The sequence below is a fragment of the Maniola jurtina genome, chromosome 11 (genome assembly GCF_905333055.1).
Source record: "Maniola jurtina chromosome 11, ilManJurt1.1, whole genome shotgun sequence".
Classification (NCBI taxonomy): domain Eukaryota; kingdom Metazoa; phylum Arthropoda; class Insecta; order Lepidoptera; family Nymphalidae; genus Maniola; species Maniola jurtina.
Genome location: NC_060039.1, coordinates 12,497,667 through 12,521,072, shown reverse-complemented (window position 1 = coordinate 12,521,072; position 23,406 = coordinate 12,497,667). Strand labels below are relative to the sequence as shown.

At 36.2% G+C, this 23,406-nt stretch overlaps 1 protein-coding gene and 1 long non-coding RNA gene across 3 annotated transcripts in view; both read right to left on the bottom strand.

Annotated features, from left to right (window-relative positions):
• LOC123869436 (kinesin-like protein CG14535) overlaps positions 1 to 23,406 on the bottom strand; it is a 460,509-nt gene that overhangs the window by 188,698 nt on the left and 248,405 nt on the right. The gene's annotated exons all lie outside the window — the stretch shown is intronic.
• The window catches only part of LOC123869460, a 33,679-nt gene continuing 29,060 nt past the window's right edge, over positions 18,788 to 23,406 (bottom strand). Inside the window, exon 3 of the long non-coding RNA XR_006796895.1 lies at positions 18,788 to 18,899. This is a non-coding gene — a long non-coding RNA (uncharacterized LOC123869460). The remainder of the gene's footprint in view (positions 18,900 to 23,406) is intronic.

Here is a 23,406-nt window from a genome sequence, read left to right as displayed (position 1 = left end):
ACTACCACATTAAAATCTCGCATATTCATTTGCAGTATTCGTCTTGAAAATAATTTGCTTCGGCACAGAGGGAAATTTAATATGTATTTTCCTAACAATACCTTTACACCTGCAATCCTTTGGATAGCAAGAACAATGCCATTCAAACCGTATTAAAGTCACAATGCTCATAAAGAAATGGCCCGCAGTACTATTCTAGCGACGCATGTATGAAGGAGTACAAGCATTATTTTCTTTTAAATTAACAAAAGTTGTGCTATTAAAGTTGTTATTTTCTAGGCAATAAAGGCTTAGCAGGAGTTTGGCAAGTGGTCGGTTATGTTTGCGCAGGTGTATAGGTACTGGAGAGAGAGTTATTGTTTTTCTTTTATTACTAATGAGGCAAGAGAGTGACAATGGTTGTCATTTGGAACACTCTCATTTTTCACAGGAAATTCATCTTTTTTCATTTCCGATTAATAGGGTGTTAAAGTAAGTACACGTAAAGTCTTTGTTTTGTTTCTTTTGTTTGCGACATTCAATTAATAGAATACAAATGATGAATCTACTTTTTATGCGGCGTGATTTTTTTATTCAACAAATGGTATTCCGATCGAGCTCGACTACTTTAAGTTTAACTAAGTGTTGGAATGTCTACCAGACAAGTTTACAACAACATACAAGTTTAATTTATTTAACTTAGTTAGTTTAGTTTAGTTTATTTTAAGTTATTTTATTTACTCTACTCAAAATTCTTGTATCGACTGAACTAAATAACATAAAAACTAAGTCCACCACTCTGGCCATGTGCGGATTGACAGACTTCACACATGAGAATATTATGGAGAATTCTAAGGTGTGCCGGTTTCCTCATGATTAAAAAACCGGCTCACCGTTAAAGCAAATGATACCTATTTAATTTCTTAAAACTCACATAACTTGAAAAGTTGGTGGTGCGTGCTCGGGATCGAACCCCCAACCTTTCGAGAGGAGGCGGACGTCTTAACCACTAGGCTATCACGGCATAAATATATTCAAACAAAATTATTGCCCACTTTATAGTCAATAGCGCCCTTAAACTTGTAATAGACAATTCTTGTTCAATTTTCTTTATAATAATATCTCTAGTTTATGTTTAAAGCAGCAAGAAATTACATCACTATAAATATAACATATTAGCTCATAAACTTTCAAGCTGTACGCTCTCTCAACACTTTCAGTCTTACACTAGCGACGTTCTAAGCTATGTTTATTATGCTGCAAATTATGAGCTATTAAAATGAATTAGTTTACGTGCAAAGTAACAAATAGCTATATCTACATCAAGTTAATAGACTTTGAATAATTTAAATCGGAATTAACTGTAAACTAAAAGTAAGCATAGAAGGATATTGATTTTGTTTTTAGACTTCTAAGGGTAACTTTAGTTTCTTGCTGGCTCTTCTCAGTAGAATATGTTTTCCAAACCGGGCGCGGCGGTAGAGTTAAGATGTAACATATATTATTTGACACATGATATAAAGAAAGTATGAATTTAGCTAAAGAGATATCATCAGGCGCAAGTTCCTATAGGAATACCATTTTATTGCCATATTTTGTATATTTTATTACTAAACTACTTAACTCTTAGCATAACTTTTTGACTCGGAAATCCGATATTTTTTCCTAAAATTAACCAAGTACAACCAACTAACACTTGAATAAATAAAACTTAGACAAGCGCTTTCCTACTGATTTTAAGTTTATTTTTTCATGGTTTTTATATTGAACATGACGGGTACATACCATTAATAATTTAGTGTTTTTAACTGCCGACATTTCCGATTTAAATTAATCGTGGTTTGTACCCATTATCTAGAATATAAAATATATTGTACATGATGAGTACATACCATTAATAATTTAGTGTTTTTAACTGCCGATATTTCCGATTTAAATTAATCGTGGTTTGTACCCATTATCTAGAATATAAAAAGCGCTTTCCCACCGAAACCTCATCCTCAGGTATGTTAGTAGTCAAACTAAAGCCATCAAAAAAGCTTCAGCATCCCCCAAAGGCTCAATAATGATTGTGCATAAAGTGGAGAGTGTTCGGTTCAGGACAAACACAGACGCTGTGTGTCTGTCTACATCGTTAGGTAATCAAATTTGTTTGCCGCCTTAACAAGCCCGCACGGTCAGACGACTGTGACTTGTTTGCTAATGGAGCGATAGATGCAGAACTTGCCCGTAGTTTCAATGACTGCATTTACCTTTATTATAATAGCTCGTAGTTTCAATGACTTCAAAAAAAAAGGCACCTTCTTTGTGTAGAGCTGTTTTGGCGATTATTTAATAACGAGTTAGGTCTTTGAATTTACTTGTAGTTTTCATGATTTCATAGGTGTAATACTCGTATTGGGACACCAAAAATCTTCTAATATTTTAATTTTTTCGAGATAATTAAAATACACACATATGTATATGGTTGTCGCTGTGAAAGCCCATACGGTTAAATGACTGGGACGTCATGTTTGCTAATGGAGCAATAGATGCAGAACTTGTTCGTAGTTTCAATGACTTCACTATGCCTTCTTTGAGTAGGTAGAGCTATTTCACCGATCAATTTAAAGTTTAAACCAATTTTATTGTCGTTGAATGATTTCATAGACTTCTTTGGGTACTATAAAAACAAAAGATATGTATTTTATTTCCGATGGTATTATTTTGGTGACACACATACTATTATAAGCTATGTGGAAAAAATTGTAAAACGTAAAAAAAAACTGTAACCTAACCTAAACTTTTTAAAATCTTCATAACTTTAAGCCCCGACTGCAAAACAACATGCGACTTTTTAACCCCCGACCCAAAAAGAGGGGTGTTATAAGTTTGACGTGTGTATCTGTGTATCTGTGTGTCTGTGTATCTGTGTATCTGTGTATCTGTGTATCTGTGTATCTGTGTATCTGTCTGTGGCATCGTAGCGCCTAAACGAATGAACCGATTTTAATTTAGTTTTTTTTGTTTGAAAGGTGGCTTGATCGAGAGTGTTCTTAGCTATAATCTAAAAAAATCGGTACAGCCGTTTAAGAGTTATCAGCTCATTTCTAGTTTTCTTGTAGAAAAGAAGGTTAGATAACCGTTAGGTTCATAATATTATGTCAATAGACAAATGTCAAGCTGTCAAGATGGACGTTGTCTAAATACATAATTATTTATTTGAAAATGATGTTTTGGAAAACTCAAATACTTTGGATCGTCGGGGGTGTTATAAATTTTTAATTTACACTTGTTTTAAATAGAAGATTTTACTATTAAATGACACATATATCATCTCTGTACATTCTGGGGCACGCGTCCATACAATTTTTTTTCATCTTCTTTGTTTGCTTCCACAAATAGCCCGCAAGGTCAGAAGACTGTGACCTGTTTGTTAATGGAGCGATAAATGTAGAACTTGCTCGTAGTTTCCCTTATTTTTGTAAAGCTATTTCAACAATAAATTTTAGCAAGTTAGTCGTTGAGCTTACTTGTAGTTTCAATGACTTCATATACCTAATCATAGATGTACAATATTTCTAAACACCAAATAGATACAAAAAGTCACTAACCAAACTAAGAAAAATATTTCATTTATGCAGCTTATAAAATTTGTTTGCCAAAAAAACCAATTTAAAACATACTAAAAGCGAATAAAATCAATGAACAATGAGTGTGCATAAAGTGAAAAGTGCTCGCTATATGTTAAACATGTCTGTCTGTCTACATCGTTAGGTAATGGAATTTGTTTGCCACGCTAACGAGACGCACGGTCAGACTGTGACTTATTAGATGCCTGCGACTTCGTCCGCGTGGTTTTAGGTTTTAAAAGATCCCGTGGGAACTGTTTGATTTTCCGGGATAAAAAGTTGCTTATGTTAATAACAGGGACACAAGCTACCTCGGTACCAAATTTGATACAAATCGGTTAAGCGGATGAGTTTTTTAGAATCCCACGGGAACTGATTGATTTTTCGGGATAAAAAGTAACCTATGTCCGTCCCCGGGATATAAGCTAACCCTGTACCTAATTTCGTCAGAATCGGTTGAACTGTTGGACCGTGAAAAGGTAGCAAACAGACAGACACACTTTTGCATTTATAATATTAAGTATGGATGTATGGATTTATATTATTATAGTTTTTGATTTCGCAATACCTATAGTTATAACAATAAGTGCCATTGCCACATAAGCGTAGATGGCTATTCGACATCATGAAAGGGGTGCAAAATACAATGTTCTGTAGGGAATAGTGCAGGCCAAAATGCTACTGATTATTTCCAATTTAAATTCGAAATAGCCTCCATGAAAGGCTTTAACAAGCTGAAAGTGTTTAATTTTATTTTTTAAGGGTGTAAATTGCAAATTAGATTTCTATCGGTAAATATCTAAAAAATAGATAAAATAAAAATATTGAAGTTCATTTCATTTAATTTTAAGAACCACCAGAATTAAACATAAAGAAAACATGATAAATAAGGCCTAAAACCTTGATATGTCCACATATTAATATAATTTATTCTGTAGAACAGTTACATCGTTTTGTGAAAATATTCCTCAGAATTTGGTCGTCCATATTTATTACTTAAGAGCTTTATTTAAGTAGGTACTTGGTTTATATTGCAAAAATCCATATTATCTACTAAATGCAGAGGTTCGTTTGCTTTTCCTTCTATTACCATTGCATGGCTCATGTAACGCATTTGTACATTTGTATGAGATTTGTCTATATCAAATTTTATAATATCTTTGATAAAAAATATGTAAATTACATGGCCATTGACAGTCCGTACATCACTAGTGTAGGGAAACACGAAAACTCGATAAATTTTAAAGTGCCCGCGCCGCGAGCTATGCGCTCCCAAAAATACGGGCCGTGGCTTCGTTAATATGCCTTTATTGTGAATTTTAAGCCCTTTCAATTTGAAACTGCAAATGATGCAGGATTTTGAAAGCCGCTCGATAACGTTTTTGGTGTGAAAAAGTTTTGTAAAGCTGCCGATTCAAACAGGTCAGCTTAAATTAAGAGCTTTTCATACTACTCATAGAATAGCGGAGCTCACAATCGTTCAAGAGTTCTTGCAGTTGGAACTTCACTATAAATTATTTAAGACAATAGAATAATTTTTAACTGGTTATAACAATACCTTCGTAACTTTTTTCGCTCATGTGAAATAACCCCTCACGTATTCCTCATTGCTGAAGGTCGTGACCTCTTTTCATTAATTTTACTACTTATAAGGGGATTGTATTGAGCTTATAATAATAATGCGTTGGACTCTTAGAATCTTCCGCATGTAGCTACTTACGACCTATTAGAAATACGATTTTAACAGGTCTAAATGTATGGTTATATATTGTATACCTACTAATGGTACTTCATGACGCTCATTGTACAAAAAGATAGCTCTAGATTAGCTCTAATTTTATCGATTTGGGTCAATATTGCTTACCCAGCGATATCGACTGATTGATTGTTGAAACTTGACCTCACATTTCCCAATTTTTTTTTTTTTTTTTTTTTATTCACTATAGGTAAGCGCTTGACCACAATCACACCTGATGGAAAGTGATGATGTGGTCTAAGATGGGACGCGTTTACCTAGAAGATGCATATTCACTCTTGTTTTAAAGATACCCGGATTGTAATTGGTAGGAAACACAGATCGCGGAAGAGTATTCCAAACCTTAGCCATGCGTATGAGGAATGAAGACGCAAAACGTTTCGTGCGTGTAGATGGAATGTCAACGACATAAGGATGGAAACTCGCCCGACGTCTTGCGGAATTCAAAATAGATAGAGTGGATCTATACATAATTAATCTATGTATGTATTATATAGTAGTAGGACTTGGTATAGTATAGGTAGATTTTACAATATAAAATCTATAAGTTCCTTTATCTATCTGTATCTATGTGTAGTAATATTCAGCTTTAATCAAATAACATGCGGACGAAACCGAAAGAAAAGTTTAGTTGACGATAGTAAATCCAATTATACTCAGAGCTTTTGAAATTATGTGTGTGCAGCCAACTATATGAATCATAATAGCACTTATAATGCAACACAACCATGTCATTTGCGTGTATTGTTTTAGGAAACAAAAAGTCTTTGGTAACCTCATTATCCCATACTGTTTGCGCATCCGCGTGGTTATTCCCTTGAAAATGCTTCATTAAAAGTATTTATCACATTTAGGGACGTACGTGCGGGTTAAGTAGAGGCTAATGAAGAGCCAGGTATATAAAATAACATGTCTCGCTTGTGTTTTTTAACCCCCGACCCAAAAAGAGGGGTGTTATAAGTTTGACGTGGGTATCTGTGTATCTGTCTGTGGCATCGTAGCGCCTAAACGAATTAACCGATTTTAATTTAGTTTTTTTTTGTTTGAAAGGTGGCTTGATCGAGAGTGTTCTTAGCTATCATCCAAAGAAATCGATTCAGCCGTTTGAAAGTTACCAGTTTTTTTCAAGTTACTGTAACCTTCACTTGTCGGGGGTGTTATAAATTTTTAATTTACACTTAGGTATATTCATTTTAGTCGATGAATGGGTTTAAGACTCGATTAAAAGTGTTATTATTTCAAGAGGTACGAGTACTTTGTTCTATTTGTTTTATTTTTCTGTTGCGATGTTTTATGATGATGAAAAAAAAATTTTTTGAATGGGAAATTTTCGGAATTTTTTCCCGAAAATTTTCGATTTTTGAAAAACTTAAGTATTTATTTTTATTTAATTTAATTTCTTCATTTTCATCGTCTCAACCCCTCACGGCCCACTATAGTCGTCTCTCAGAATTTCAAGGATTTAGACCATAACCCACTACGATGGCCGAGTGCGGGTTGACAAACTTCAAACACCTTTGAGAAAATTATTTAGAACTCTCAGGCATGCAGAATTCCCCACGATGTTTTCCTTTTTTTAGACTACTCACATGATTTTTATTATTAATTTCCAATTTCGTTACAAACCTTATCTAAAGTACAAGTGTAAATTAAAAATTTATAACACCCCCGACAAGTGAAGGTTACAGTAACTAGAAAAGAGCTGCTAACTTTCAAACGGCTGAACCGATTTTCTTGAATTATAGCTAAGAACACTCTCGATCAAGCCAGCTTTCAAACAAAAAAACTAAATTAAAATCGGTTCATTAGTTTAGGAACTACGATGCCACAGACAGATACACACGTCAAACTTATGACACCCCTTTTTTTGGATGGGGGTTAAAAACCCTAACGAGTAAGGATCAGTGGGACTTCCATTTCAATGTTACTTTTGTAACTAGTAACGCAATGTTGAAAAACACTGTATTCATTACTTCCAAAGCCGCCATTTTAAATACCCCGTAATGAAATTAGGGTGCAACGTTCGTCGATTCGTCTGTTTCAAATTAAAACGCAATAACTCCCGAACAGGCCGACAAAGTTATTCTTTTAGTGCTATGATTTATCGAGACGTTAATTCAAAGTTAATTTCTACGACTACAGTTACTGGGCGCACTTTGTCTGTTACTTTGTGTTGTACTCGTAAAAAGTGTAACACGGAAGTATTATAATGGTTCCTACCTATTACTTTTTTAGTAATTTATTAGTAGTTGGTTATATTCTTACTTTGTTGTGACATTTTATGTGATTATGAAGTATGAGTCCAGGAACCAATAGGAGGATTATCTCACAGTAGGTAGTCGAACTTCAGTCAATCGAACAATGTGGTTAGTTCTGTTGTTCACAATCTCTAAACTAAATTATTAAGAAGTCTAAAATGTAATGCTGTCATATTCGACAGGCAGCATTTTGAATTTTATAGCAATATATTTAGAACGGTTATTTTAGTTTAGAGATTGTGTACAATAGAATTAGCTATATTCTCTTAGACGTGGACTCGCGGACAAATCCTATCCAGCTAGACCACGAAGATGGCCCACCCAGCAAAAGTTTTTACTATAGGTATATTTGGTTGTTTCTCCTAAGGCAGATCGGAATCTTGGACCTCCCACTTGAAAAGCCACTTAACTTTTATCAAACAAGCCATTACCTGAATAGCTTTATTAGTAAAAACAAAATTAAATGCTACAAGGTGTATTAAGTAGAATTACCAGCAGAAGGAACTAAGTACCTACTTTTCTTACTTCTAGGACTTCTAGTTACATTTTTTACCCAACTCCGTGCCCTAACAAGAGTTAACACGTTTCATTTGGTCTGGATATTGTTTTAGCACTAAAACCAGCGTTTAATCTTCCCCGCAATAACGCCTGACTTTTACAGCCGCGGGGCATCGACCGCCATTATTATATGCTTCACCTATTTACTATTTTGATAACTAGATATAGGTGTAAGGTTGTCTTTCCACCAGAAATGAGCGATGGAGCTAGCTTAAGATCCGAAGCTGGATTGCTGTAGAACGACAGCTAAAACGTTACGATCGCAATCTCTGATTGGTTGACCCTCGCTCACTATTGGATACAATGCATTGTTGCAGCAAGAATACCATAAATTCAGCCAATCACAATAATTGCGATTGTAATAACGATTGATGCAGGTTTTCGGGCATCCAGCCAGTTTCCACTTAAGCGTAGCGGGTGGTAGCGGAGAAGAGAGATGTGTAAAAAATCTGATTGGTCGACTAAACTCATATAATATATCCTCTTCGCTCTAGTTCTTAATAAAACTAAGCTATGAAACTATGTTTTTTTTTCCATCAAAGCTAAGTAGTATAGTGGAGCGTCAAAGCTAAGTGGTATAGTGAAGGTCTATTAGCACTAACGGCCTCAAGTAATTAAATTACTTATAAATAATTAATCATTCCAGTCGGAAAGGTTTAAAATTAATTTACCATTAACACTTTCTAAACATTTTATTCTACTTCAACAGTAGGTACACACTAAAATATTCATGTATAGAAGAGCAAACGTACAGACAACGTTATTACCGACTATTTTTACGCTCAATTTTATGGCTTACTTTGTGAAATGTGCAGTAGATCATTGCCCCTACCATGGTACCACGGTACTAATAATATGTGGTTCCTTAGTTGATCTAATGACGTGACTTTTAACTCGAACGACGCGACAACCGACGCGATGTGTAAAATTCTGGCGAAAATACAGAGTATCTAAATGTCAAAGGTGACATTTTGCGATTTTAAATGTCAAAGATATTAAGGGGACTTCGTCTGTGGTGGCGTTTGCTGGCGCGGGTGTTGTGACTTTTTGGAGTGTTTTTTTTTTTGTTAAAACTGACTGGAAAGCGCTCTAAGGGAGTGCTGTGCGTATGTCGGCGAGCGCCGGCACAGACGGGGTCCATACTTGTATAGTAACTTGTTACAAATAACTACAAACTTGACATTGGCTAATCTTTGTAAAGCCAGACGAGAGAAAAAAAAAAAGATATTAAGGGAACGTCTGTACCTAGACAGTTCACTATAAAAGTTCTGCAGTCTGCTGTTATTAAATACGTACAGTACCCGGCAGGAAATATAGTACATCGATGTACATCGACCTTTGGAAAGAGATAGTGATTTCGTAGAGTCTCTGTCGTTGAGACCGACAAAACGTCACATAGGTATGTGTGACAGAGACAACAAGAAAAAAGATCCTCCGTGCTATAACTAACTACCATCAACTGCGATCACCAGTCCGTTTGCCCAGAGTGGTGATTATGGGCAAATCCTCCCGTTGGTAGAAGCCTTTAGTCAAGCAGTGGACTGTTATAGGCTATTGATGAAGTAATAATACGTTTATGAAATAAATCACAATTTTCCGAAATTTTTCGAAATCCGCCCTTACTTATTGCTTCTCTAACCTGTCAAAAAAAAAAGAATCCTTTTAAAAAGAGGCCTAAGTCTAGACTACGCTACCATAACTCTCGTAGAAATAAAAACTATAAAATGGTTGACGTTTTTACTGCCCAAAGTTTCATATTAGTCGGCCACTAGTAGGAGACTCGCATATTTTTTTTACTGGACTTTATTTATGCACCATTTCCGTGGGGGGACTTTGACAAATGCCTGCAATTTTTGCTTCCGTCCGTTTCGACCTTCTATAGTTATATTTACCTGGGTACAGAGTAGTTAACCTATAGTTTACTAGACAATGCGCACGGCTTTATTTCATCATCTTTACAACCGATAACCTGGACGTCCAGCTGTGGACATCCACGGCTGGACATAGGTCTCTTGTAGGGACTTCCACACGTCAGGGTCTTGCGCCTATATCGGGCGGTTCGCTGCCATTTGATGTAATCTGTCCACAGTGAGGGTCTTTGCGGTGTAAGCTATGTGCCCTGCCCATTGCCATCTTCAGCTTTTTTTTTAAATTCCTTATAGGCAAGCGCTTGCCCACAATCACACCTGATGCAAAGTGATTATGTGGCCTGAAATGGATCTATAAGATCGACGAATTAAAAAAACTACTATGCTAACCCGACTCTACTAAGTTTCGGTTTTTAGGAGCGAAGACGGTTTATTTGTAGTGACACAAAACATCTTTGCATGCAAAAGTTCTCTAGGAAACTTCGCCATTTGGTGTCAGGGTTGTAAATTATTTCTCAGACACTCTATACGTACTCACAGCATTGTAGGAGCCGTCATCTACGTCTGGGATGGCAAAGAAATTAACGCTCTCCCAATGAATCTTAAGTTTTAATTAAAACGCGAAGTGTCACCAGTGCCCTGTGGTGTCCTAGCGTCTTCGCTGCTGGCTTTTGACAAGTCTGGCAAGGACAATTTTATTTGAACTCGCCAGAATTAAAATAATTCTTACAAGCAAGGATATTATTGTTCACATCATTGTGATTAACCCATCGCCAGTCCATTATAACTGATCACAGGTATTCTCTGGGAGTAGTCCGCCACGCTGGCCCAGTGCGTATTGGCAGACTACACACACGTTTGAGAACATTATGGAGAGCTCTGAGACATGCAGGCTTTTTTGCGACGTTTTCCTTCACCGGTAAAACAAGTGATACTTAATTGCTTAAAATGCACTTACCCACTATCATCGTCACTTAACATCAGCTTAAATATTAGGATTGCCAGATGCCCCGTATTTCACGGGTAACCCCGTATTTCAGGGTATCATAATACAGAAACCCGTAATTGCGAAAATAAAATACGGGGTAGATGATCCTCCCGTATTTTTTACAAATTCCAAATCAAACTGACGTTATGTCCAGTAAATAGAATATTTTCCTTATGCGACAATGCATGGACCTATACCCATGTAGCCGAAACCGACTCAATATTGATATTGTGAAGGCGGTATACTATCTCCCGTATAAATATCTAAACCCCGTATTTTTGATGCTGGTAACTCGTAAATCAAGAATTGGCAGGTAACCTTCGCTTATATGGCAAAATTTACCCCAAGATGTTTCTCTTAAAAAAACCAAAACTAGTACTTTTATTCTATGAACCACAGAAGCCAAACAACAGTCCTGGGACTGCGAGTAACTTTAGGGGACTCAACAAATGAACCGGTCACTTGATTGATTTATCGCGCGGCCGCGACGCGTCCGACACGACACGCGACGACTTTTAATTAATTTACTCACCCGTATTGCGGACAAGCGCTCGTTCATGCTTTGTTTTTTTTTTGTGCCGGCAACAACACATCAGCACTTAACACTAAACGCGTACTTAATCGTGTAAGATTTGTATTATTATATAAAATATATAACTTAATTATATTTTAATGGAACCCTAGCTTTAATTAACGCAACCTGTATAGTATGTAATATTCCAGTCATTGCAACAGGTTTCGCTGGCAGCGATGTTCACGACATTTCGCGTCGCGCTGCACATTATTCTTACCTACCCACTAGATTAAGTACTATGTACCTACATTACCAATTTGTCATTATGCTGGTTTCTATAATTTTATTTTTATTGTATAGCTATAATTAATAAACTCAGTGCCCGGTAAAACCAACTGTGGTTTTTGTGGCGCTGACTGTAATAAAAAAAAAAAAAAAAATTTGTGCCACTACATCATTGTTTGACAGTCAGAACGTGTACAATAATAGTACCCAATTCGAATAAATGACTTTGACTTTGGCTGACGTTTTAGAAACACTTAGATGACATTGGCGCCATTTACAGTAATTTTGAACTTTCGACCAAATTTTAGTGATGTTCCATAATAGTGTAATTTTTTAGACGATTGAGTTCATTCATGGTTATTAATCACCACAAAAGAACTCCAATAACGTTCTACAATAAAAAGAGAAAAAAAGAAATCCCCTGACGGTTGAAATGGTGAAAAAAAAACATTGAAAAGTTAATAACTCCCAAACTACTAAAAAGTGCTGAATGATTTGGATACTCCTCAACGTAAGGTATTTAAATTTTATTTTAAGACGTCTCTTCCCCGGCCACCCTGTATATGAATTGTTACTTACGCCTGACTAAGCGGTTGAAAAAGGATAACCGTCAAGTTTTTAGCGAATGCATGCAAAATTTGTCACGGTACTTTGTAGAGTACGTGTTAATACTCGTACTTAGCGTGAAAGTGATAAATTTTTTGTCGTACCTATAGGTTACACATTTCTACGTCAATATTGTAGCAGCGATAATGTTCATATTACAAACAATACTAGTTTAAGTTATGGTTGGTAGGTACTTTTTAGAGTTACGTGCCTCAAAAGGAAAAATGGAACCCTTATAGGATCACTTTGTTGTCTGTCTGCGTCCGTCTACCCGTCTGTCGCGTGTGTCAAGATAACCTATAGGGTAAGTACTTCCTGTTGACTTAGAATCATGATATTTGGCAGGTAGGTAGATCGATGGGACCACGAAAATAAGCCAAAAAACAATTTTATAATAATCGGTAGGTATGGGCCGAAAAAAGTACCTATAGTACGCGACAGGTCGAGATGGTAATCGGAGTATGAGGCGGGGGACGCCCCGCACACCCGCGCTATCCAGTACGGAGTTAGCACGGGGCTGGCGCTGAAAGAAAACATCGTGAAGAATCCTGCATGCCTGAGAGTTTCCATAATGTTCTCAAAGGTGTGTGAAGTCTACCAATCCGTACTTGGCCAGTACTAGACTATGGCCAAGGCCTACTCATTTTGAGCGGAAACCCGTGCTCCATAGTGAACCGGCGATCAATTGATCATGATGATTATGATGCTGATTGTTATGGTCAGAAATATAGTCGTTACATTTATTAATATTATTAATCGCACCCGTTCAGGATGTAACCGTCGGCCGGGAATGGTTATGGTAATGTTTTCGGAAATAAGGAGCGCTATAACAGTTAGCCGATCCGACTCAGTGTTATTGTTATTATTAACGTTAACATCGCTTGTATTCTCGGACAGATGTAAGATGTTAACGCGAAATGTTGCCCGAAGGCTTTGTTATATTCCTGCAACTTCCCCGTTAATACAGGTGTAACTAGAAAACTAGCGAAAACGAAGACACGTGATAGTACTGATAACTGCTAAAATATCATAAAAATTCAACGAAATTAAAAAAACTTGTGTTTTTTAAAAGTTGATAATATATTGCAAATAAAACATCTGACTGACGCTCAACGAACGTTCCGTAAATAGGTCATTTCGAAGTCAATGCTGCGTCGTAGGTGAGGCATTGACCCGAGTTTCACAAGCTATACAATGCGAGTTTGAAAAATACTAAATCACTTAAACTACAAGATAAGGCAAATAAGGGCAAATGGTTATTGGCATTGGATTGTGTTTAAATCACACTTATATTATAAAGGGAAAGTTTGTATGTGTGTGTGTATGTTTGTTACTCCTTCACGCAAAAACTACTGGACGGATTGGGCTGAAATTTAGAATGGCAATAGATTATACCCTGGATTAGCACATAGGCTACTTTTTATCCTAGAAAATCAAAGAGTTCCCACGGGAATTTTAAAAAACCTACATCCACGCGAACGAAGTCGCGGGTCTCAGCTAGTATTATAATATTTGCTAGCCGATTATACCCTATATAGTTGCTAATAGTTAGCTGTGGACCAAGAGTGTCATGATTTTTAAATAATTAATAAGACTAGCTGATGCCCGTGACTTTGTCAGCGCGGATTTAGATTTTTAATCCCGTGGGAACTATTTGATTTTCCGGAATAAAAAGTACCTTTTTCACTCTCCAGGTGCAAATTCCGTTGCGACGTTATTGAAAGAAAAACTGACAAATAAACACACTTTCGCATTTTATAATTGTGTAGTGATTTTGGTACCTAAGTATGTGATTTAACTTAAATAGATATAATTTATTCCTTAAGACAAATCACATATTTTTTACAACTGAATCGAATTTTATAAAGAGGATTTCATTTTTCTAAACATAAAGGAATAGGCACTTTGTATCAACTCAAGTTACTTTAGGACGAATTTTCTATTAAAGTCCCATTTCATTGTTTTAAACGAACTCAGTATAAAAAGAATAAAAACCAACACCGATAAGCACTAGGTCCGGGACAAAGCCTAAGTTAATGAAAGATATTGCGATACCAAGCCTTTATGGGTAATGGACGGAGCATGTAGTGGTATAGGGAAGATAAGATGCTTTTAATTAAGCAGCTGATACTCAAGTTTAAGTTATGTTCCGGTTGTTAATTGAAATTCCTATAAAACAAATATGGGTTAAAACCAGGTCCGATTAAAGTTATTACCAACATAAATTTTGCCCAAGAACCAGCTATGTAACAGTATGAAATCATTTTGGGGACAATAAAATGGTCATTCGCGACCCGTTTTGTCACCCAAAGATTCGTCATAGAACAAATAAGTAGCACTTGGATTTTAATATGTCATAAACTTTTGAATACCACCCGAACAGACATACAAAGTTATCTCACGTAATCCAAATATCATGGGAATAAGGTCGAGATTTGTTCAAATTTGGGAAATGAATAAGTTTGTTTTCCAAATGGAAACCAGTCCAGGACTGCAGCTGGGAACACAAATTTGATGAAAAACTAACTCTTTCCCAGAAGTAATAAGGACTGAATAGTTTTCCATACAGTTTTGAGAGAGAAAATGTACAAGGACTTCATGAGCGAAGACATGTCTTTAAGTGCAAGACCGTCCTTCGCCAGCTTTATGTCTGTAGGATGCGAAGCTCCTTATCGTTTCTGAGTAAAATGCTTTCCTAGTACTTCAACGTCCAATGCTACCGCGAAAAAATCTACATTGTTTCGCAAAATACCAGAACGTTTTAAGGAATTCTGTCGGCGCTTCCTTCACACGAATCGGTTAACGTAAACACAGACAAAAATGTCAATAACCTTAAGCTAATGAACTTGGCGAGTCACTGTAGAGCTGGAATTATTTTTGGTATTATTGACTTTTTAACCCCAGACCCAAAAAGAGGGGTGTTATAAGTTTGACGTGTGTATCTGTGTATCTGTCTGTAGCTCCTAAACTAATGACCCGATTTCATTTTAGTTTTTTTTTGTTTGAAAGGTGGCTTTATCGAGAGTGTTCTTAGCTATAATCCAAGAAAATCGGTTCAACCATTTGAAAGTTATCAGCTCTTTTCTAGTTACTGTAACCTCTTGTCAGGAATGTTATAAATTTTTAATTTACATTTGTACCTCTATCCGTTTAAAGTAATGATGAAATTGGGTATCTTTAGATCGAGAGTGAATTATTAGGTACGTGTGATTAGTGATTACGTGTATTATGTGAGTTGGACGATATCCTTCAAAAAAACTAAAATTAAATTAATAGTGTATTGTAAAAGGGTAACATTTTTGCGTCCACTGTTTATACAATTAAACAGTTACAATTTTCCGTTACGAAAATAATTATGACATAACAAGTGTAAATTAAAAATTTATAACACCCCCGACGATCCAAAGTATCTGAGTTTTCCAAAACATCATTTTCAAATAAATAATTATGTATTTAGGCAACGTCCATCTTGACAGCTTGACATTTGTCTATTGACATAATATTATGAACCTAACGGCTATCTAACCTTCTTTTCTACAAGAAAACTAGAAAAGAGCTGATAACTCTTAAACGGCTGAACCAATTTTTTTAGATTATAGCTAAGAACACTCGATCAAGCCACCTTTCAAACAAAAAAAACTAAATTAAAATCGGTTCATTCGTTTAGGCGCTACGATGCCACAGACAGATACACAGATACACAGACACAGATACACAGATACACACGTCAAACTTATAACACCCCTCTTTTTGGGTCGGGGGTTAAAAATATGAAAATCAACATAATACATAATATAACTAACTGATGCCCGCGATTATGTGGATTTAAGTTTTTAAAAATCCCGTGGGAACTCTTGGATTTTCCGCCCTAAAGTAAAAGGCAGCCTACTGCCCTATGTCACTCTCAAAGTCTTTAACTGTACCCATGTACAAATTCCAAAGTCGTGCCAATTTCCATCAATGCAGTTATAACAAGGTTAATTATTATTATAAAAAAAGATTATTCGTAATTTTCTTACCGATAAGCAAAATTATCAGCACCACAGAAGGCAACAGTAACTCATACCTGCAAAACAGAGGACATAACTTTAATTAAATTGAAGCATGTCACAATATTCTACGTAAATTTAGGTTAGCGGACCGTAGTCCCTTTGCTTTGATCACCGAAAAGATTAAATTTTCCGTGTCGCCGAATTATGGCTTTCATATGCAAATCCTCTGTGTGACGTCAAAATATGGCGGCGACAAAAGGGATTCCTATTTTATCTGTGAATGTACAAGCGGCGGGAAAAATATGGAGGTTTGCGGCCATATTTTTCAATTGCTTGTTAGTTGAGTAGAGGTGCAAATTGCACTGTATGGTAACTAGATTTTACAATTTAGACTGACGCGGTTAGGTTTTTTTAATATTTTCTCTTTATATTTTATGATGAATTTGTTACCTACAACTGTTTGATCTGTGGGTACCTAAATCCTTACCATCATATTATTTTGATAGAGATTTTGAATATTATTTTGATTTGATATTGATTTTGATTAGTAGCTTTAGTTTTAAGTTTCGTAATTAATTATCACCACTATATCGTACAAATTTAACAATTTCGACCATCAAAAAGAGTACAATTGTACCTACTTTGAATAAATGATTTTGACTTTGACTTTGATATGATAAGTGGAAATGCACAATGAAAATCCGATGCAGAGACATGCATGAGATACATTGACATTGGTCGGTTCTGTTTGTTTTATATTACTGCTTTACTGAGTGAAAGTAAAATATTTTTTCGTAGAAAAACTTCAATGAATTAAAAATAAATGTCAAATGTGTGTGGCTATCAATTAGTGATGAACACTGAGTTAGCGAATCACCCTGAAGATCTACCTACAGTATTAGGTATAGGTTATCACAAAGAAAGTAACATAAGAACAACGTTACTTTATCCACAAAATTATTAAAAAAATTGGAAAAATTAGGAATAAATTATAATTTTCTCTAAAAAAGTTAAAATATAGGAGATTCAGGAGAGAAATCTTGTTACATAAGAACTAGATGCACTTATTCCAAAAAAAAAATGGATTCCTGAAAAAAGCAATTTCACCAACTAGGCACTTCTACAGAACTACTTTTAAGAAAAGTTTAGACTGAAAGCATAACTTTTAGCGCAAAGATCTTGGTAAAATTTTGCTCTAGGAATGTTTTTCGTGTGTTAAGCGAAAAGTTCGTAAGGTGCAAGAGCGGGGACAGATCTGTAACCCGTTTAGGATGTGTTAAGAACAATCGCAGTCTGAGGTTAATGTAGTGCTGTCCATCCTGGCGGTAAACACAGCTGGATCCCCTACTACGAACCTATAAAATGTTTTTTGACGTGACAACGTCTTATAATTCGATAGAGCCGGCTGCACGCACGAAAAAACATGACTCATGCGGCGTTACCTCGCTCTGAGGCGTTCCATGTAAGGCTTGAAGTGCAAGCGAAAGCACGGAATGAGCGACAAAGAAGCACAATCGGCCTTTGTTGTCACGTTCAACTATCGTCAGTAAACCGACTTTACAGACAACCAATTTTTTGTTCGATTACAAGGTAGAGCTTGACTGTGGTCTCAGCCACAGAGTATACATTGGGACTTTGTCTGTGTTGGTGTTAGCTGGCGGGCGTGTTCTGCCTTTTTGGAGTGTTTTTTTTTTGGTAAAACTGACTGGAAAGCGCTCTAAGGGGATGCCGGGCGTGTGTCGGCGAACGCCGGCACAGACGGGGTCCATACTTGTATAGTTTAACTAACTTGTTACAAATAACTACAAACTTGACATTGGCTAATCTTTGTAAAGCCAGACGAGAGAGAGAAAAAAAAAAGAGTATATACATTGGTATAATAATATCAGCTGGTAGTAAGTAGGTAGGTATAAAGCAAAATTTTATTTCAGTGGGAACTTCTTTAGGTGCGTTGTGCTTGTTTGGAATGGGTAAACACTTCAAGGTGTATTTAATGTTAATAGTTCTTGGAGTGCCGTTTATTCAAAAACAAAACTATTGATAATAATTACTAAATTGTAATAATTTACAAATCATGAAATTTTAATTTTTGATAATTACAATTTTGAAACCCCAAAAAAGAACTACTGTCATTTCCAAATTTTAAGGTTCTAAGTATTCACTTTTGTCAGAGTCTTTACTGATTACCAATTTACAAAAATGTGTTAGCCATTTATTTATTTAATTATTTAATTAGAACGGACATTTCAGTCCAATTACACTAATTAAATTACACATTAAAAATAAATTTGTTACGTCAATAATCTAATATGTAAACTACAAATTCTCGGAAAAGTGCAGGATCTGACCTATGAGGTCAGCCCATTTGTCAGCAAATATGTCACAGCGCGGGGACTCCTTCAGCAGCGCGTTCAGCGCTGCCAAAGTGCGCGGTATGGGAGACCTGGCGCGCGCTACCGTGCGACTACACGGACTCACGAAAAACTTACGGCGGCGGCGGAGGTAGCCATGTTAAAATGTTTTGCCTTTCCTCTCCACCTACACGTAAGTGCAAAGCTTGTGACATGAGTGAGTTGACGTACGGTTGACCTTCGGATTTCTTAGATCGGATTTCGGACTTCTATGTAGTATGACACTGGACATCAAGTTGTAAGCAAAAACGAGTTGTAGTTCGCAAAAGTTTATGTTCGAAATGTCCGTCTTGTATAGGTCATTAGCGTAAGAGTAAAATAAAAAGCGAGAACCCGTAGTAGCGTATTTTGGATGCTTCTAGTAAAGTGCACTCCAGCAAGCGCGAATGAAATGAAAGTTTTGCTCGCGTTTCGTTTATTTCGTTTCACTGTTGCGCCGTCGATTTGATTTATTGTTTTTGGTGGCTTCCTTGTTTGAGATTCCCCCTTTGAACTCACAATCGATGCTACTCGTTTATTGACAATAGTAGGGGACCATGGATGTTTGAGGGTTATATTAATGACAGATAGGACAAAACTAATTAGAACCAGTTGCATGACACGTGGTTAAAATTACGTTACAGTTATAGGTAATTTTTGTAAGTAAAAAGCAAGGTGACTGAATTTGCTGTGGGTTTTTCTCATGGTCAGGGTGCGTTCGGATTCCTCGTAGCTTTAATTTTAAAACGTAATTATCACTAGTCTGCTTCCATTACATCAATTAACTAGCAAACTCAACAAATTATTATTGACAACCAAAAAGCATACATTTGTACCCAATTTAAAATAGGCTTTGATTTGACTTTGACTTTGGAAATATAATGCCTATGGTTCGATCCGTTGCACTATTGTCGCACCTATTCCTAGTATATAGAAAGCTATTATAACCTTTACGCTTAGTTGGAGGGGGAATATTATGATATAGAGATAAACTAGACACCTTCATAACAAAAATTATTTACAAACTGCAATTTTTCTATAGGTACGTAGTAGGGACGATATTATATCACAAAAAATAAATTTTAAAACTGCGATCAAATTTTTTACTACAAAATACCTAATGTACCCTATAAAAAAAATCTCTTTGTTGGCCCTAAATAATATGGCACTATGTCTGTCGCAAAACTTAGCGCGCACCCACTTTGTTACACCGCAGTTTAAATAAAATATGTCTCTAGTTTTATGTTCAATACTTTAGTTTTGAACTTGGAAACTTTGAACATAAAATGCGATAGCTGTTGCTTTTCTATATAAACTTTGTCTTTTCGATACGGTCTATAAACTCAAATTCAGCCCAAAATATAGTAGTTAGGTACTTCTAAATAATCCATTGCTCTTACATGCTCTACTTTTAAAATTCCAAAAGTTTTAATTTATTTGCAGAAACATAGCTAAAATAGCTAAAAATAATAGCTAAAATTGCAAAACTTATTTGCAGAAACATAGGTAAAATAGCTGACCATAATAGCTAAAATTGCAAAACTTATTATTTGCAGAAACATATCTAAAATAGCTAAAATTGCAAAACTTATTTTCAGAAACATATCTAAAATAGCTAAACATAATAGCTAAAATTGTAAAACTAGCCTTTAATTTTACAGATAGCTTTTTATTGGATAGGTGTACAAAATAAAATAACAAGTACGATTTCCGATCAAAGCCATTTATTCTACACAGATACCATTGTTACACTTTTTGATTGTCAATTGGTGAATATGTTAGATAATTCAGATTTTAGGCAGGAAATAGTGATAATTTATTAGATAAACTTAAACCTAAGGCTATGAGGATTTCAAACGCACCCTGATCTGAGAAGAGCCCACAATAAACTAAGCCGGGTAGTATTTTGAAAATCTTCAATTATAGTTATTCTCTATTTTAAACCCCCGACCCAAAAAGAGGGGTGTTATAAGTTTGACGTGTGTATCTGTGTGTCTATCTGTCTGTGGCATCGTAGCGCCTAAACGAATGAACCGATTTTAATTTAGTTTTTGTTTGTAAGGTGGCTTGATCGAGAGTGTTCTTAGCTATAATCCAAAAAAATTGGTTCAGCCGTTTGAAAGTTATCAGCTCTTTTCTAGATATTGTAGCCTTCACTTGTCGGGGATGTAATAAATTTTTAATTTACACTTGTTAAACAGCAGTCATTCTCAGAATAAATTAATATATATCTGAACCAGTTTTCAACTCATTGACTGCTGGTTTCAAAATAACAATGTGTACTTGAATACTGTACCCATATTACCGACTTGTAGGTCAAAGCTTCCCAGAGTTACCTACTGCCTAATCATGTAACATGATAAGCGTGAAATTAACGTGGTCGCTCGGTTAGTAGGCAAGCATCCAATGTCCTATCAATTCCTACACATCACAGTGATAAGGCAATCCGTATGTTAATGTACCTACTTAATATTATATCGTCATCATTACGTGAGATGCAACGACTTCTATGTAGTACTACAACTAGACTCCGAACAATAACTATTATTGACAAGTGTTATAACACCCCCGACAAGTGAAGGTAACAGTAACTAGAAAAGACCTGATAACTTTCAAACGGCTGAACCGATTTTCTTGAATTATAGCTAAGAACACTCTCGATCAAGCCACTTTTCAAACAAAAAAAAAACTAAATTAAAATGTTGTCCGCATGGAATACACAAATTTCAACCCCCTATTTTACCTTTTTAAAAGTCTTTTCTTAGCGAATACCTACGTTATAATAAGTTATCTGCATGCCAAATTTCAGCCCGATCCGTCCAGTGGTTTAAGTTGTGCGTTGATAGATATCTGTCAGTCAGTCACATTTCACTTTTGTATATTTAGATTCCTTCTTTTTTTCACAACTTGCAAACGGTAGCATATAATATAATTAAACACTCAATAAATAACCGTCGGTACATTCATACAAGTGTAATACAAAAGTCATGAGTTATTACTGAACACGACGACAGCTCGTCGCCGGTTGAACGCTGTACTTTGATGTATTGGTGCCGCGCCCCGGATCTGCAATGCAAAATATTACCTACTTATTATTCTGTTTGTTTTACTATATTTTGCGTTCCTTTTCATCACAGCGTGTTTTATTTAAAGGATCTAGTACACGCAGAGCCTAGTGTACATTAGGTCAACGCATTGGCGAACGTGTTTGGGACACTAATTGTACTACATTTTGTTGAGTTCAACCAGCGTTATTTAATTTCTACCAAGAAATCTAACAATATCTATAACATCTGGCTGATAGTTTTGTATGGTAGTTAAAGAAAACACTCTCAAAAAAACTAGAGGCCTTGGCCTAAAAATATTGTACTACCGAAGAATGTAGCGAATGAATGGTCCAAAAATCCAAAAAACAACAACAATGTCCTACGACGCACCGGTAAAAATAGAGACCTGTTTTTGACCATCAAATGCAGAAAGGTCAGTTATCTGGAATATGTTCTCAGACTTTACTGGTATCACGATGGCCAAATAGGCGGAAAGAGGAGCATCGAAAGAAGAAGAAAGTCTTAGGAACATCTGAGAATGGGCAGGAATAGGCGTAGCACAACTTTTCGTTTCGTGAAAGACTAAAATTAAATGACAAGATGAAAGCTAAACTCCAATTAGTGGAAAGGTATGAGAAGAATAAGAAGAAATACGACGATCAGAAGCGCCCAATGATTCTTTAACACGTGAATTTCAAGTCATTATGTGCATTCAGTTCAGCAATGTATGTATGTTTGTGCATTAAGTACTTCAGAAGCCTTTTAAATACGAGTACCTACTGCAGGCGGAAGGACGGACGGACGGACAGACGGACGGAGAGACGGACAGACGGACGGACGAACAAATTCAAATTCATCCAAGTAGATTTGAAGACAGACCCGCTTCGTTCGGTCAATAATCTAGACCTATAAACCCTATCGATTTCTCTTAATCTAGATATTAGGCCATCAATGGCTGCCAATACACCACATCGCATATATCACGCAATTTAATTGTGCTGTCGGGTGTACAATGGGTTATAGTAAATCATTATGGCATGTGAATAACCACTGGTTAATCATTATAATTTATCATGCCCCAGGGTCGCGATGTGAGCTTTATTTAATACTAACGATCACTATCACAACTTTGTTTTTTTTTACTCAGATACAAGTTAGCCCTTGACTGCAATCTCACCTGGTGGTTAAGTGATGATGCAGTCTAAGATGGGAGCGGGCTAACCTGGACGGGGTATGGCAGTTTTTATTAAACCCATACCCCTTTGGTTTCTACATGGCATCGTACCGGAATGCTTAATCGCTTGGCGGCACGGCTTTGCGGGTAGTGTGGTAACTAGCCACGTCCAAAGCCTCTCACCAGACCAGACCAGAAATTTAGAAATTATCAAATTCCAAACCTCTGCCGGGAATCGAACCTTCAAAAAAAGCGGTTCTCAATTTTAGGAACCTTAAGCGACTAAGTAGTTAATAACAGGCACCCGAGACACGTCCAGTGCGCTGCGTTTTTAGCATTATCAAGAAGCTCGGCGGTTGCTCTTTCCAAGATTCGGTTTA